We start from the raw sequence: 17,098 nt of genomic DNA on the forward strand, positions 1-17,098 counted from the left end.
TACATGGTGGCTTTTTGAAATTTAGCACAATCCTTGTCAGCGGTGGGTAAAAATCAAGGTGCACCCTAATGCTTTGTGAATGATCCATTCCTGATATTGATCTCCTTTTTTTGCTTTGCGCCCTTCCCCAACCATAACCTGTTGCGTATGGGGGAGGATCGAAAGCTTTACATTCAACAAAAGTTTCGATCTCTGGTTTTCAATGGATCTCAGAGTTTTAGCGCCCCCCCAATACTAAAAACATCAATATCCCGATGATGTGTGTGTCACAGTGTCTTGAGGATGGTCTAGTGCGAAAATGGCTGAAAGGAAAAATACAAGATTTGAAACTTATGCCTGTTATGAGATGACGATGTGCCGATTTAGTTTTTGAGCCAAGTCACGCAAGAGAAAGAGGCACTGGAGAAGAACTGTCAAATACCGTAATTCTGCAGTTTATTATGAATTCTTCTTGTCAATTTCAATCGTAATTACCTATTTTATGATCAGAAAGATCATCTTCAGAGCGGTAAATAATTATTGAAATGTTATAGAATAGTTTGGGTAACTTGGTTCCTAATCCACAAAGCCTGCTGACTGATTTTTTTTTTTTTCTTTTTCTAAATTACTTTAGTTAGCTTTATGGGAGCAAATGATACTAGACATTGTGTACTACTTCACAGGCATGTGCTGCATGGCCTCAACCGGAAAAAGGCTCAAATTAAAAGTATAAATGTGTGACTGAAAAGAAAAAAAAACAGATGGTCCTCATTTTATGATAAGTGATAACTTTCAAGAGTCCAATCATTAAACTTCAAAGTTCAAGTTGCATATGTGGAAACACACCCAGAGAGCACTACAGGGCCAACTCATCCACCCCTCCGCCAGAAAAGGTCTGACCACACCAGACACAAAGATAACTTATACTATAAGAGGCAAGAGTTCTTTAGATAGGTAAATACTGTATACAGTATTGTGCATATGAGAGAAAAAAATCACTGAAGAGGACCAAGCTTAGGGTTATTTGAAATATTTTTAATAACAAGTTAAATTACTGAGGGAAGCTTATAACCTATGTTGCAACACATCTGGTGGCCCTGAATGCAGAGACACCACAGATTTTTATATATTTGCACCAATGCACTGAATAAGTAGTGTTGTAAACTGGGTTCTGAGATCCTTCAGGGAAAGAAGACCTAAGTTTTGAGGTAAGGCTGGTGTACTCGCGAATCATGGCATGGGTGAGTGGCACACAAGCACTAACAAGTCATAAGATTTCATTGTCAGCATGTTTCGATTCTAATTAAGACAATGACAAAGCCTGCATCTACTACCCAACATGAGGTTGCCTGGGCTGAAGGCTCCAATAATACTGTATACTGTACATATACCATAAAACAAAATGATGGCTTGTCTACAGAATAATTTGTGGAGTGAAAACTTTTTGACACTCTACAAGTATAACAGGTTTTACTATGTTTCGGTGAGGAATAGCCTAACTCATACTCACTGTCAGGATCTTCCTGCTTGTTATATCATCACTTGAGACGCTGCCAGTCTTCCATTGTATTTTAGTATCAAGGTAGTGCTGGGGAAAAAAAAAAACCTTTTCTGGATTATGGAGAGGCCAGAGTGCTGATAGGGTAAAAATGAATCCTGCCTCGTACGCTCAAAAACATTTATTTGTATTTCCACTCGATTTTCCACACTCATTTTTGACATTGTATAGTGGCAAGACTAAATAATATTTTCTTTTATACTTGAAAATTTGGAGAAATGTCTGGATGATTTTTTTATTATTATTTTATGAGACATATGTGTAAGAAGAAAAATGGAATAATTTGCTTAATAGTGATGAACTGACAGCTTGGCACATTTGATCTTTGGGTTTGAAAATCCCAGTGTATACCAGCTCATTAATGAGGAGTTGCACTGTGTCTGTAGACATTTCAGAAAAAAAAAAAAAAAGGCAAAAATGGATTATGATAGGCATGCTTTATTGAAAACAAAGTCGACTCTTAAATGTTAGTTTAGCCTTAGATAGAATTAAATAAATAAATATTTGGATTCCTTCCTGATGTTAATCTCAGGGACTGTACACTTGAATTTCACATTTCTTCATTGTAGAGAGTCGATATTCAGAATCCATTTTGGTCTTTTTTTTTTTTTTCTTCACTCCTTGCATACAGGGCTGTGTGCGTGCGACTGTGTGCGAGTTCACAATTAACTGTGCAGAATTTAAAACGTGATGCTGCTGATGAAGGAACTTCATGGATTTGGACAGAGGAAAATGTCAAGTTTCATAATGTGGGGGAACACGTTTTTAGTTATTTTATTAAGTACAAATTTTAAAATGTGAGTATGCTTTATTCATTAAAAGAATTCTTGAGGCAAACTGTCTGTGTTTGTGTGTGTTTTTTTTTTTTTATTGCCACTTTAGAATAAGTGATTATTTTCCCATCATGTGTATTTCAAAGTAGATCTACCACAAGTTTGTCAGAGGTTTGTTGATTAAGTGCCACATGTTCGAGACTATGAACTCGAGCTATGTTACCAGATATAGCCAAAAACCAAGTGGTTAGATAGATAGATACTTTAATTTTTTGTGAATTTCCCCTTGGGATTAATAAAGTTAAAACAACCACAAGACTTAAAAAAAGCATGAAAACACATAAATGGATCTAAAGAACACGGGGCTAGTTAAATGAGTGTCATAGTACCGTGGGCAGGGTGGCAGGTGTCACATAAAAGGCTCACTGGTAACTGCTGCCCAATTGACCGCAGCACCTGAAAGCTCTAACTGCCATTCAGTTTAAACATCTGCAAGCAGTGGGGCACAACGGAGGATAAGGGACTGGAGCAAAATAACAAAATAGGGAAACCGAGCAGAAGCAGGGGAGTATGTGGAAAAAAGGACAAACATTAAAAGTGGATGAGACCGAACAGATTCTTTCAGACTCGTATACTTAACACTTCTGCATTAGATCTCATATTGGATCCAGATCAACCAAAATTATATTTTGGTCAGAATTTAAATAGTGTTCCCTTGTGTAGGTTTACTTTCAGGTTTGCACCAAGCCAGTGGGAAGAAGGCCATAGACTGCGTAAACACAGCTTTACTGCTTCTTCACTGGACAAGAATATAATCAATATGCTAGCTAGGATTGCAGATGATACCAAATTAGGTGGAAGAGCAGGTAACATTAAATCAGCTAAATTGTTACAGAGGGACTTGAACTGTAAACAGGCTTTGCCAGATGAAATTTAATGTAAGTAAATATAAAGTATTACAATATAGGAAGTAAATTGAATACACAATGGGAGATCTAAAACCTGAAAGTACCCTTCATGAGAAGGAACTTGAAGTCACAGTGGGCTCACCACTGTCAACCTCAGGCAGTGCTTAGGAGCCATTAAGAAGGCTAAAAGAATGTTAGTTTATATATCAAAATATCTTAAGTACATGTCAAGGGAGTTATGCTTAAGCTATATGACACACCTGCTAGGCCTCACTTGGAGCACAATGTGCAGTTGGGGTCTCCATATTTCAAAAAAGACAGAGCCGTGCAAGAGAATATCCAGAGGAGAACGACTAGGCTGATTCTGGGACTTGGACGTATGAGCTGTGAGGAGAGATTGTAGGAGGTGAACCTTTTCAACAACCTTTAAGCAAACGAAGTTTAAGAGGTGACCAGTGTGTAAAATGATGAAGAGAATTAGTACAGAGGGTCCCAGTTCTCTGCAACAAGAACACGGAGGCACAGTCGGAAACTTAAAGGCAGAACAGATTTTGCACTAATTTTAGAAACTTTTTCTTTATGCTAAAAACTAAGAGACACGTTGAATTAATTACCAAGTAGTTTGTAGGAGAACCGGGACCGTCACATCTTGACTTGATGTTATTTTGGTCAGTCATGTGAATAGGATGGATGAGCTTGTTGGGCTGAATGGCCTGTTCTCATCCAGACTCTTAACGTTCTAATGAGCATTTGATCTGGATTCAACATTAGTGTAATTCAGACAGGGAGGCTAAGTGCCCAGAATTAAACGGGCAGGTGATAAAGCTTCAGTAGAGTGGGTTTATTAAATAAATGCATTAAGGGGAAAAAACAAAGGTAGGTTTGACAGAAAGTTTAAAAAAAAACAAAAATGGCATCCCGCCAAGAGGCAGACCTGGTGATGGACATTACTAAAATTAAACTAGTTAAACCTAGCAGAGGTCGAAAACCAATAAAGCACAAATAATCTTTCACATGGGGTGGGCAAACAGACCATAAACCCCTCATAGAAATATGTACTATTCCAGCTGTAGTCAGGTGTAAGTGTAGTAAGTTTCCATCCAAAAAATAAATAAAGAATCCAGACTTTTACCACATGAATAGGAATGTTGATAGTGCTAAAGTCTGTGTGTTTTTTGGTTGGTTGATTGCCTTTTTCTGATGCAAGTTTTTTTAGAATATAAGTTTGCACATCGCTGATTTTGCCAGTTATTGATTTGGCTTCCACTGGCACCCCTAAAAACTAAACCTCATTTGCAGCTTCAGGTCTGCACTCATACCAGTGATAATAGCGCTGTTCACAAATGTGAAAGAAAGAAGTTCAAAGGAGAAGGGCTATCTTGGTAGTGGATTGACCAAAATGGATTATTCCTGCACTCTGCACTTCCTATGTGAAATGCGCTTACTGGCCGCAGCATCCCGCCTGTGCCTTCAGATGCCTCATCACAGTGTCGGCTTTCCAGGTGAGCTCATTTTAGTTTTGGTATTGTGCTGTTAATTGTCCATTCTTCAAATTTTATGACAATGTGAATCAGCTGCAATAAGCAAAACGTATTTTCCCAAATTTAATGAGTAGTGTTCAGTGGAAAGTGTGGACTTGCCAGACATGCAGCTCTGTTTGTGTGAATTTGAATTTGGTTTTTATAACTGTTAGGCACTGTAAGAAACATTTTGCTATTTTTTTCCCCATTTCCTTTTGCTGTTAATATGGATGATCCAGAGGTCCTGCAGTTGAAAGTAATTGCACTCCAGTGCAACGGTGAACATAAAAATAAGACTACCAAAGTTTTATTACTTGCTTTCTACAGACGGCGCATTACCCAGGATTTATTTACAGTCATTATTTGGTAGAACATACAGTTGCCAGCAGGCCTTTTCAGAAATAACAAATTATAAAAAGCAAGAACTGAAACAAGCTAACAGATAAAAATCTTTGCAGTGAATTAACTGTGAAGTTCAGCATCTCTGCTGATCAGTTTTGTGCAGAAGCAAACCATTTAATTTAAGTTTCGTAATTAATTGATTTCTTGGAGCAACTATTTTTAAAAAAATGATTAATACTAGTGCCAGATTGCCTGGGTTCATATGCTCACCATTATTTTAGATATGGCCTGCTGTGAGAGGACAATTCAACTTTGACCCAAACCCAAGATGTCAATCAGTGCTCAAAGCCAGAAAACACATAAAAGATCATCACCTTTAGTCAGAACAAAGCCACTAACTCACCGCACAGACTTCTTTTTTTTTTTATATATATCCAACATCTTTTGACAATCAGGAAGTGGACAGCACTTATTTGACATTATGTGTTGTGACTTCCAGCCATCACACTGCGACTAACAACTAACACACAGACCCCCAGGACCATGGCAGCACACCAATATGTTAAATACTTTCTGAGACCTTTAAAATAATTTCTAATAAATAATGTAATAGCAAGAAAACTGGGACATGGTTGGAAACCCAAGGGCAGATTTCACACAATGGTTCTAAAGTATTTTTTTTCCTCACAGAGAACCACAAAACACATGGAATAAATTACCAAGTAGCGTGGTGGAGAGTTGGAGTTTAGGGACTTTCAGATCTCACCTCGATGATATTTTAGGCAATCAGGTGAAGAGGAGAGATAAGCTTGTTAGGGTGGGTGACCTGTTCTCGTCACAATTGTTTTAATGTAAGATTTGAATTCCTCATGTTCAAAAACATGAAACTAAACCAAAAATGACCAATTTTATAACAAAGAGCAGATGCAAAACATACACACCAGTGCTGCATTTTTCAGGTGTCTCAGATTTACTCCTAGGAATTGCACTAAAAAAGTCTGACTAGGGTAAGAATTTGTCCTACCTACTAGAGTAGGGTATGAGAAGTATTTATAACGTGTCCTACACGCACTCCAAGTAAGAAGTACGAGTTCGCATTTGCAAATGAATGATGTCACAATTTTATGGCACCCGAGCCACAAAATGACCCACATGAAGGTGTCGTGTAGTTCCCCTGGAAATCATAATGATGTTGTGCAGCTTGCTGTGGCATTAGCTCACATGGAGTGGTAGGGAAATACATGAATCTTTATATTCCCTCGCATTCAGTGTTTTGGGCAAAATTCAAGAAATTGTTGGTTGTGACATACTCATGAATTATGTAGCAGAAGTGTCTGAAGAAGCACTATGGGGGCTCCTTCTTACCAACGACAATACGCCTCTCTGTGACTGTAACTGCCACGTCACAATTTTTTTTTTTTCTTGTTCATTTTCTTCCTTTTAAAAAAAGAAAGTGGCACTGACCAGAAAGCAGGAGACAGAGCTGGAGGTGGCAGAGTTAAAGATGCTAAGATTTGCATTAAGTGTGACAAGGATGGGCAGGATTAGAAATGAGGACATTAGAGGATCAGCTCAGGTGGGATGGTTGGGAGACAATGAGAGGCGAGATTGTGTTGGTTTGGACATGTGAAGTGGAGAGATGCTGGGTATATTGGGAGAAGGATGATAGGGATAGATCTGCCAGGGAAGAGGAAAAGATGAAGGCCTAAGAGAAGGTTTATGGATGTGGTGAGAGAGAACATGCAGGTGATGGGTGTGACAGAACAAGATGACGAGGACAGAAGGATATGGAAGATGATGATCTGATTGATTGATTGTGATGTGTGTGTGTGTGTGTGTGTGTGTGTGTGTGTATATATATATATACAGTGTATATCCATTCATCCACCTTCTAGAACAGGGGTCCTCAATCACGGTCCTGGAGAGCCGCAGTGGCTGCAGGTTTTTGCTCCAACCCAGTTGCTTAATAAAAAGCACTTATTGCTAAAGTAACACTTCTGCTTCACTTTAGTGATTTTGAGCCCTTATTGCTTAATTTTGTCTTAAACAGCTATTTTAATTGCTCCTTATTATCAATAACATGCAAATGACAAGAGAGAGCAGCATTTCTCCATTTAGCTTATTTACATTTACACCTGTGTGTATTTATCTGCACTATTGGGTTTAATTAAATACTTGGAAGAAAAATGAAGAGAAAAAAGTGAAGGACTGAGAATTACTCGTCCATTTTAGCCTTCAAATCATTTGCATGATAGAAAGGGAAAGAAAATCTAGGATATGAGAATGACCTGACATAGCAGAGTTAATTTAATTTCATAGCTTGTTAGTGCTTTATTGGCAAGAATTGCTTTCTAATTAAGCAACCAGGTCAGAACAAAAACCTGCAGCCACTGCGGGTCTCCAGGACTAGGATTGAGGACCCCTGTTCTGATCAGTTTGGCTCGCCGCCGGCTCTAGCGAGAGTTGTCAGTCAGTCATTATCCAACCCACTATATCATGGGTGTTGAACTCCAGGCCTGGAGGGCCGCAGTGGCTACAGGTTTTCATTCAAACCCTTTTCCTAATCAGTGACCTGTTTTCACTGCTAATTCACTATTCATAGCCCTGTTTTTAAGGATTCAGTCCTCTGAATTAATTTGTTTCCTCATTAAAATGGCAGGCAAATAGAAAAGAGACGTGAAACGAGCCAACAGATGACCAGCTAAACTGGGGCTTCAAACTCCAACCAGCTTCTTAATGAGAAGCCGATTCTTGCTGTTAATGAAGCCCGTTATTTAATTCCACGGCTTATTGTTGCTTTCGTTCTGCCACAGCAGACATTTCCAAAACTGTTGATTTTCTGTTTTTCATAAGAACATCGTCAAAGTGTTTTGGTGAGTTGAGAGATCAACCTTACTGAGACCTTCACCTTTCTTTATTTTCAGATACTGTGTGATGTGGCGGCTTGTTTTGTGTCTCATTATTGTTTGGCTGCTAATTAAGGAAAAAAGAAACAACTAAAGGGCCCGAGTCAAGTTAATTAAAAAGAAGTAATCAGCAGCAAAAACTGGTCACTAATTAAGAAGATGGTTAGAATGAAAACCTGCAGCCACTGCGGCCCTCCAGGACTGGAGTTTGACACCCCTGCACTATATCCTAACTACAGGGTCACAGGGGGTCTGCTGGTGCCAATCCCAGCCAACACGGGGCGCAAGGCTGGAAATAAACCCCGGGCAGGGTGCCAACCCACCGCCGGGCAACAGTGCATATCTCTGTATTATAACAAAAAAATCTTGGGTCGAGATGTAATCATCTCGGAGAGACACTTTGAAGTCCTGCGAGACTTCTTGCACGTCAGCCCTACTTACAAACAATTTCTCAGAGACTCTTTAACGTCCCACAAGACAAGGAAGTGAGACAAAAGGACAGCTGCTGTACAGGCTTTTAAATGTTTGATGCACTCCGCGACATGCAGATCACGCAGCACGGCACAAGCCAGCTGATCGAGCAAAGAAGAGGTAAAAAAAAAAAAATGTATTTGTCTCCCATTGTATCACCGTTTAAGAGGGGGTTTCGGAGGAACAACCACATCTCCTTAGCGTGCGTTCAGCCCCCCTCTTCACAACGCGAGAGGCAGAGATGAGAAGTGGCTGGCACGTAGCGCGCCCCAGGGGATAACTAATTCACTACAGCTTTATTACTGGCAAATATCAAGAAACAAAAAATGAATGAAAAGAAAACGAACAATCTCTTTAAATTCTATATTCGGTTAACCAAACCCAGGGGTGGGCGAGTGAAGCGAGCAGGGAGCAGAGCCCCCTAGTCTTCTATATAAACATCTACGAGTGGAAGTGTCCGTCTGTCTGTCCAGCCCAGAAGCACGAGGATACAGCATGAAGCTCAAAGAAAGTGATTCTGTCGCCAAAGTGAAACCACTGAGAAAGAGAAACTTGCTTAGCTGCTGATAGACAAGCGAGGCGAGCACATCAGCAAAACAAAACCTCGGAGAACAGAGAACCTCTCATAGCCGCTAATGCACAACTGATGTGACTGATTGATTGATTGAAGTGCCAGAATCCATGGTTTCTAGGAGCCTGGGCTTTATACAGCACGGGCTTACACAGCTAGCGTATATATGCCAAACTGCCCCCAGGGACAAATACATTTCTGTCTATAACACTCTATAACCAAATGATTAAAATTTTAAAGCTGCATTTTCCTCATGATCAAAAACAACATTACTAACACTTTCATATCAGCTGACAGCCCTTGGCTTCTTTGTGTAGATGGAGCAATCATGCGATGAACAAGATTTGTTACAAATATTATTCCATCTCTGTCAAATTGATATCTTTTTATGAGGTCACCATTGTCCAGCACACCTTTCCCAGGATGCGTGTGCCAATCTCGGCCTGAACGCCATGTTCTGCCAGCTTCTAGTGAGTTAGGACAGCTCATGAGCTCTCCTGAATCCTGGTGAAATTAGGAGTAGTTCCTAAATTCAAGAAATTGATAAAATACTATTACTCCTACTCCTAAGTGTGGGACCAAATTTGTGTGACTGAGAGTGCTGAGCAGCCAGTTAACAACCATTATCCTTCTCTGACATGCTTGATAAATATGGGCACAGCACTAGGGGATGAGTAAGCAAAGTCTAAACCAGGCCAAGACAGAAGTAACCAGTGCCCAATACATAAATTCAAATCGAAGTAGAAATATGAACTCTTAGCTCCCTGATAAACTAATAATGAAACTTACTGCTAGACAATTCATAGTGTCCATTACACTTGGGCTGTTGATGCTGAAACCCATCTTGATACCATTATTAGACAAAGCAAGAAAAAGCCTTTGGGCAGGGTGACAGTCCACCCCAGGGCACACTCGCATCAGTAAGAAATTTAGAGTGCCCTATGAAATGAAGCTGAACATATTTGGGATGTGGGAGGAAAACCCACGAAGTCTAAGGAAGAACATGCCAGCTCCAGACAGGGCATGACCAGGGCTGGGAAGTAGCAGCACTTCCCACTGTGCTAATCCAGATGTATTGTAATACTTAACTTGAGGCCTAGCTGAGAAGATGGAACTCCTGGACGAATGAAGAGGAGAAAATTGATGGGGAACAGGGAATGACAGGGTTAGGCCTCACTGAGGGAGAGGGAGAGATGTGTTAAAGGGCTTTGTAGACAAATGGGAGAAAAGAGCCTGAATGTGAAATGACAACCAGGAAGAGGCCTTGGGTGAACACAAAATCTGATTTTTTACTTTTAATGCCCAGGAAACGGTCACCAAGGCAGTTTCACTATTTACTATGGTGGTGACTGCGCCCGTGGATTTCCAGATGAGTCAATAATGACTCACTGTTTGCTTTTCACCTTCTTGTTAGATGGCAAATGGTGCTGACTAATTAGTGGATATCTAGCCTCCATCAGCCTTATCTGTAATCACTTCTTATTGTGTCAATAGAGAAAGCTGAATTGCTCTTGATAACAGGGGCCAAACTGCCCTTCGGAGATAACAGTAATAGCCATGCCGTGATCCCCAGGCTGCCAGCTGACTTGAACATGCCATCATTGAGGAAATGTTTGCACTGAGCTCATTCTCAAACAGACAAGAGCATAATAGCAGCTGGGCCATTCAATGTCTTCATTCCTAGACAGCCCATTTTATTACATGGGTGCAGACTTCTTATTATTATTTACTTATTTGGCCGAGTCCTTTATGCAATGCAGCTTACAGCATTTGAGATACAAACGGTTACATTTGTTTTGTTTTTCCAGTTGGCGCACAGGCAAGTGAAGTGACTTGTGGCCACACGTTATCAGTACTAGGATTTGATCCCACAATTTCAGGGATTGACGTCCAAAGCCTTAACCCTTGCATCACCCTGCCACTTAAAAAATTACAGACCCTTTTGAGTTTTGTCTTTCCTTGGCACACAACCTGACCCTGCACAGACGGCTAATGGAGTTCTCCTTTAGCTTTTGCTGATAGCGTAGGCTGCTTTTAAGGGTCTCTGTTATCCAAACATCGTGGAGTCGCAGCTGAGCACCGACAACTACCCCAGTGCAATCTGCAAACTGAGATGGCTCTAGGTGTGAGTCCATGGCAATGCAGATTGCCAATAATGTTCAATAAGACATAAAAAAGTGTTGCTTTGAACATTAACAAAACAACTGAAATATGAAATTCAAGGTAAGACATTGGGGAAGACCAAATGAAGTCGGTTCTATTAGCAGCAGTAATTAGTAACTAAATTAGAAATAGCTGATTTGGACTTTCAAGTATAAAGAATGAATGCCTCAATGGGTGCACTTTCATGAGCTAACTGTCTGTCTGTCTGTCCTTTTACTGAACATGTCCATCCAATTTTTGGGACATGTAGACCAGGTGCAAGGCAGGAACCAAAACACATAATATTTAATGATGTGTATAGAAATACTGTGCTTCTTATGGGATCAGACTCAACATGCACAGATTATATATATATATATCCATCCATCCATCCATCCATTTTCTAACCCGCTGAATCCGAATACAGGGTCACGGGGGTCTGCTGGAGCCAATCCCAGCCAACACAGGGCACAAGGCAGGAACCAATCCTGGGCAGGGTGCCAACCCACCGCAGGACACACACATACACACCCACACACCAAGCACACACTAGGGCCAATTTAGAATCGCCAATCCACCTAACCTGCATGTCTTTGTATATATATATTGTGGTAATGCAGCCTCCTGTACACAGCAGACACGACATCAAATGTCCAAAGCAGACACGTTTATTGCCTTCTCTTATTTACAACGCCTCACAATGCTCTAATCAGTCAAAACTCAGCCCCTTCCCTTCTTTCTTAACTCTTCTCTTTCTGCCGCCTTAACTCCTACATGCACAAGCTCCGTCTCCTTCCTCCCGACTCCGGCTCGTTCCAATGGAGTGAGGCGGCCCCTTTTATCATGCCCCAGATGTGCTCCAGGTGGTCCGTAATTACCTTCATTGAGCACCCAGAAGCACTCCGGGTATGCCTGGAATCCTCTCTGGCAGCACTTTCGAGTGTGGTGGAAGTGCTGCATTCCAAGGCTCCATGATCCTGCGGGCGCCCCCTGGTGGTGGCCACGGGCCCCAACAGGGTTGAGATTGCTATGCTCCGTTTTTGTGGCCCCAATGCAGACCAAGGCAGCTGCCCTCTCATGGCCCAGGGGAGGTATTGTCCCCCTCCTGGTCCTTCTAGGTGTCCCATCTGGGCAGGATCCCCAGCCATCTGCCACTATATATATACTGCTCAAAAGAATTAAAGGAACACTTTTTAATCAGAGTATAGCATAAAGTCAATGAAACTTATGGGATATTAATCTGGTCAGTTAAGTAGCAGAGGGGGTTGTTAATCAGTTTCAGCTGCTGTGGTGTTAATGAAATTAACAACAGATGCACTAGAGGGGCAACAATGAGATGACCCCCAAAACAGAAATGGTTTAACAGGTGGAGGCCACTGACATTTTTCCCTCCTCATCTTTTCTGACTGTTTCTTCACTAGTTTTGCATTTGGCTACAGTCAGTGTCACTACTGGTAGCATGAGGCGATACCTGGACCCTACAGAGGTTGCACAGGTAGTCCAACTTCTCCAGGATGGCACATCAATACGTGTCATTGCCAGAAGGTTTGCTGTGTCTCCCTGCACAGTCTCAAGGGCATGGAGGAGATTCTAGGAGACAAGCAGTTACTCTAGGAGAGCTGGAGAGGGCCATAGAAGGTCCATAACCCATCAGCAGGACCAGTATCTGCTCCTTTGGGCAAGGAGGAACAGGATGAGCACTGCCAGAGCCCTACAAAATGACCTCCAGCAGGCCACTGGTGTGAATGTCTCTGACCAAACAACCAGAAAGACTTCATGAGGGTGACCCAAGGGCCCCATGTCCTCTAATGGGCCCTGAGCTCACTGCCCAGCAGCATGCAGCTCGATTGGCATTCGCCATAGAATACCAGAATTGGCAGATGCACCACTGGTGCCCTGTGCTTTTTACAGATGAGAGCAGGTTCACCCTGAGCACGTGACAGAAGTGAAAGGGTCTGGAGAAGCCATGGAGAACATTATGCTGCCTGTAACATCATTCAGCATGAGCAGTTTGGTGGTGGGTTAATGATTGTCTGGGGAGGCATATCCATGGAGGGTCACACAGACCGCTACAGGCTTGACAAAGGCACCTTGGCTGCCATTAGGTATCAGGATGAAATCCTTGGACCCATTGTCAGACCCTATGCTGGTACAGTGGCTCCTGGTGCACGACAATTCCTGGCCTCATGTGGTGAGAGTATGCAGGCAGTTCCTGGAGGATGAAGGAATTGATACCATTGACTGGCCACCACACTTTCCTGACCTAAATCCAATAGAACACCTCTGGGACATTATGTTTTGGTCCATCCAATGCCACCAGGTTGCACCTCAGACTGTCCAGGAGCTCAGTGATGCCCTGGTCCAGATCTGGGAGGAGATCCCCACAACACCATCTGTCATCTCATTAGAAGCATGCACCGATGTTGTCAGGCATGTATACAAGAACACAGGGGCCATACAAAGTGCTGCATAATTTTGAGTTGCTGCAATTAAATTTTGGCAAAATGGACTAGCCTGCCACATCATTTTTTCACTCTGATTTTTGGGGCGTCTTTGAATTCAGGGCTCTGTAGGTTGATCATTTTCATTTCCATCAAACGATGTGGCATCCTTTCGTTCCTAACACATTACCCAGTCTATATCAGTATAGATATCCAGGAGGATTTCTTTTTCCCATTGAGATCTGATGTGTTTTCAAAGTGTTCCTTTAATTTTTTGAGCAGTTTATATATATATATATATATATATATATATATATATATATACTTACTGTATATATAATCTCACATATAAGTCAGGTCTTGAAAACCAAAAAATTGATCATAAAATCAGACCCCAACTTATACATCCGTTCAAACATGAGATGCATTTTTTTTAACATATCTTCGCCAGCAACAACGTTTAATTTAAAACCAGCTTCATATTTTTTATCTGATCAAACGCTTCATCGTAGATAAGGGATGCACTTACAATAAAGGTGTATGAGGATGTGAGATACAAAAAACACAAAACAGTGCTAACGTCGCTTCGGAATAGTTTGGGTATTACCGTGTGGTCACATAGGCACAATACACAGAAAAAAAAGGCCATGTGCTCGGTGGTGACTCTCTCAGGTGGGCGTTAGCATATCATAATCTCTTGGATCAATCACGTGAGTTTTCCACATTCGACTTATACAACCAACATTATAAAATACTGGAAATTATACGGTAAAATCAAGCCCTCACTTATCCGCTGGAGAACTTAAATGCGAGTATATACGGTAGATGTATATACAGTATATATCTTGTGACAGATGGCCGGGGCTCTTACCCGGTCAGAACGCCTTTTTGGTGTAAGAACTGGGGGAAGAGGACATATGCATAACAATACATCCCCAGGATACGAGAGGGCAGCCCCCCCGGATTGCATTGGGGCCACAGGCTTGAAGCTTGGAAGTTCCACCCTATTGAGGCCCGTGGTCACCGCCTGGACAGTCCTGAAGCCGTGGACTGCAGCACATCCGCCACACCCAGAAAAGGATGCAAGTGCACTATAAAAGAGGCCTCCTCACTCCATTCAGGGAGGTGGAGGAGTGAAGGCGGCAAAAGAGAGAATAGAGAGAGAGAGAGTAACAAAACAAAACTGAGCAGTATTAAGTGCTGTGTACTGTGTATTGTACTGGGACATGGGGAGCTGAGAAACGGAGCTACCCCACACGGAAAATAACAGGGTGTATTTTGGACTTGTGTCTCTGTGCCTGAGTGTGTCTGGGGCAGATTTCCACAATATATAGACCCCTTCAAGTTTCTCACATTTTGTTATGTTGCAAGCTCATCAGGCAACATTCAATACCCTGAGAATAACAAAACAAAAACAAGATTTTACACATTTTTGCTATTTTTTTTTTTTTTAGTATTCAGACCCTTTTACTGTGACCATTGAAATTTTGCTCAGGTGTATCCCATTCTGTTTATCATTATTGAGATGTGAGTCCACTTGTGGTCAATTCAATTGATTGCATTTGATTAGGAAAGGAACGTATCTGTCTATGTAAAGTCCTGCAGTTGAGCAAAAACCAAGCCATGAGATTGGGGGCATTGCCTGCAGAGCTTAGAGACAGGACTTCCGTTTTTGCTTAGATCTGGAGAAGGCTACAAAACATGTCTGCAGCACTGAAGGCTCCCAGGAGAACAGTGGCATTCATAATTCTTAGTTGGAAGACATCTGGAACAATCACGTCTCTTCCTGGGGCAGCATGGTGGCGCAGTGGGTTCGCAGTTAGGAGACCCGCGTTCGCTTTCCGGGTTCTCCCCGTGTCTGCGTGGGTTTCCTCCCACAGTCCAAAGACATGCAGGTGAGGTGCATTGGTGATCGAAAATTCTACTGTGTGCTAGGGGTGTGTGTGTGTGTGTATGCACCCTATGCTGGGCTGGCGCCCTGCCCATGGTTTGTTCCTGCCTTGTGCCCTGTGTTGGCTGGGATTGACCCTGTAGTTAGGATATAGCGAGTTGGACAATGACTGACTGACTGACAAATCCTCCTAGGGCCAGCCACAAGCCAAACTGATCATGGGAGAAACTTCCAGAAGGACAACTGTCACTGCAACACTACACCACTCTGAGCTTTATGGCAGAGTGGCCAGACTAAAGCCTCTCCTTAGTAAAAGACACAAGGAAGCCCACTTGGAGTTTGCAAAAAGGCACCTTTAGGACTTTCAGATTATAAGAAACAAGACTCCGGGGACAGAGGAAACCAAGACTGAACTGTTTGGCCTTAGCATCATGTCTGTAGAATACCATTCCAATGGTAAAGCATGGTGGTGGTGGCATTATGCTGTGGTTTTGGGGACTCGGAGATGATAGTCAAGGTTGAGAGAGAAGTAAACAAAGCAAAGTACAGAGATCTGCTCAATGTGAACCTGCTCCAGAGTGCTCTACACCTCAGACGAGGCTGAAGGTTCACCTTCAAACAGGATAATGAGCACAACACAGCACAGCACAGGCGTGACTTTGGGTCAACTCTATGAATGTCATTGAGCGGCCCAGCCTGAGAGACCGGACTTTAACTTGATTGAATATCTCTCGGAAGATCTGAAAATAGCCCCTGATAGTCTCCATCCAATATGACAGAGCCTGAGAGGATCCACAGAGAAGAATGACTGAAAACCATTAAATCCAGGTGTGTGAAGCTTTTAACACAACAACTTCAAGTCATGGCTCTGAACACTTGTGTTAATGGGATGTTTCAGTTTTTCATTTTGAATGCAATTTGCAGCAATTTCTAAAATCCTGTATTTCTCTTTGTCATGCTAGGGTATTGAGTGTTGCTTGATGCGGGAAAAATTGATTTAAATGATTTTAACACAAAGCGGCAGCGTAACAAAATGTAAAAAAGAGGAGGGGTTTGGATACTTTCTGAATGCAGTATCCCTTATAATATTTACTGTTGCACAGGCATTCTCTGCTGCACACCTCACTTTATGCCTGAGGATTCTCGTCCTGAAAGCCTGCCAATTAACCTTATGGTTCCTGGTCTGTTGTTATTTTTTAATTTATGAACTAATTAATAATGTAATACGGCGAATTTAAAAAAAAAGAAACCCTGCGATGGACACCTGATGAGTAAAACAACTGCTGCAGTTTTTTTAATCACATCCCCCACAAAGTACTTAAGTTACGCAACGCATTCACGGCTCAGTCATTGTGCTTAGTTGTAAAGTCACCAGATGTTCAGTCACGCAGACTGCTGAAGCCACTATGACAACAGATCGAGTCATGTTATGTAACTCTCGCCATTGTCTAACCCACCGGTCCGTCTCTGGAGTCTATGCCGGCATCATTGTGTTTAAGGTGGAAAATAAAGCCGGGCCGCTAGCCGGTTCATCGCTAAAAAAAAACAAAAAAAAAACCGCCAATTAACTGAACAAGCTGGGAATGTGGGAAGAAA

Source organism: Polypterus senegalus, chromosome 6 (genome assembly GCF_016835505.1).
Source record: "Polypterus senegalus isolate Bchr_013 chromosome 6, ASM1683550v1, whole genome shotgun sequence".
NCBI classification, from domain to species: Eukaryota; Metazoa; Chordata; class Cladistia; order Polypteriformes; family Polypteridae; genus Polypterus; species Polypterus senegalus.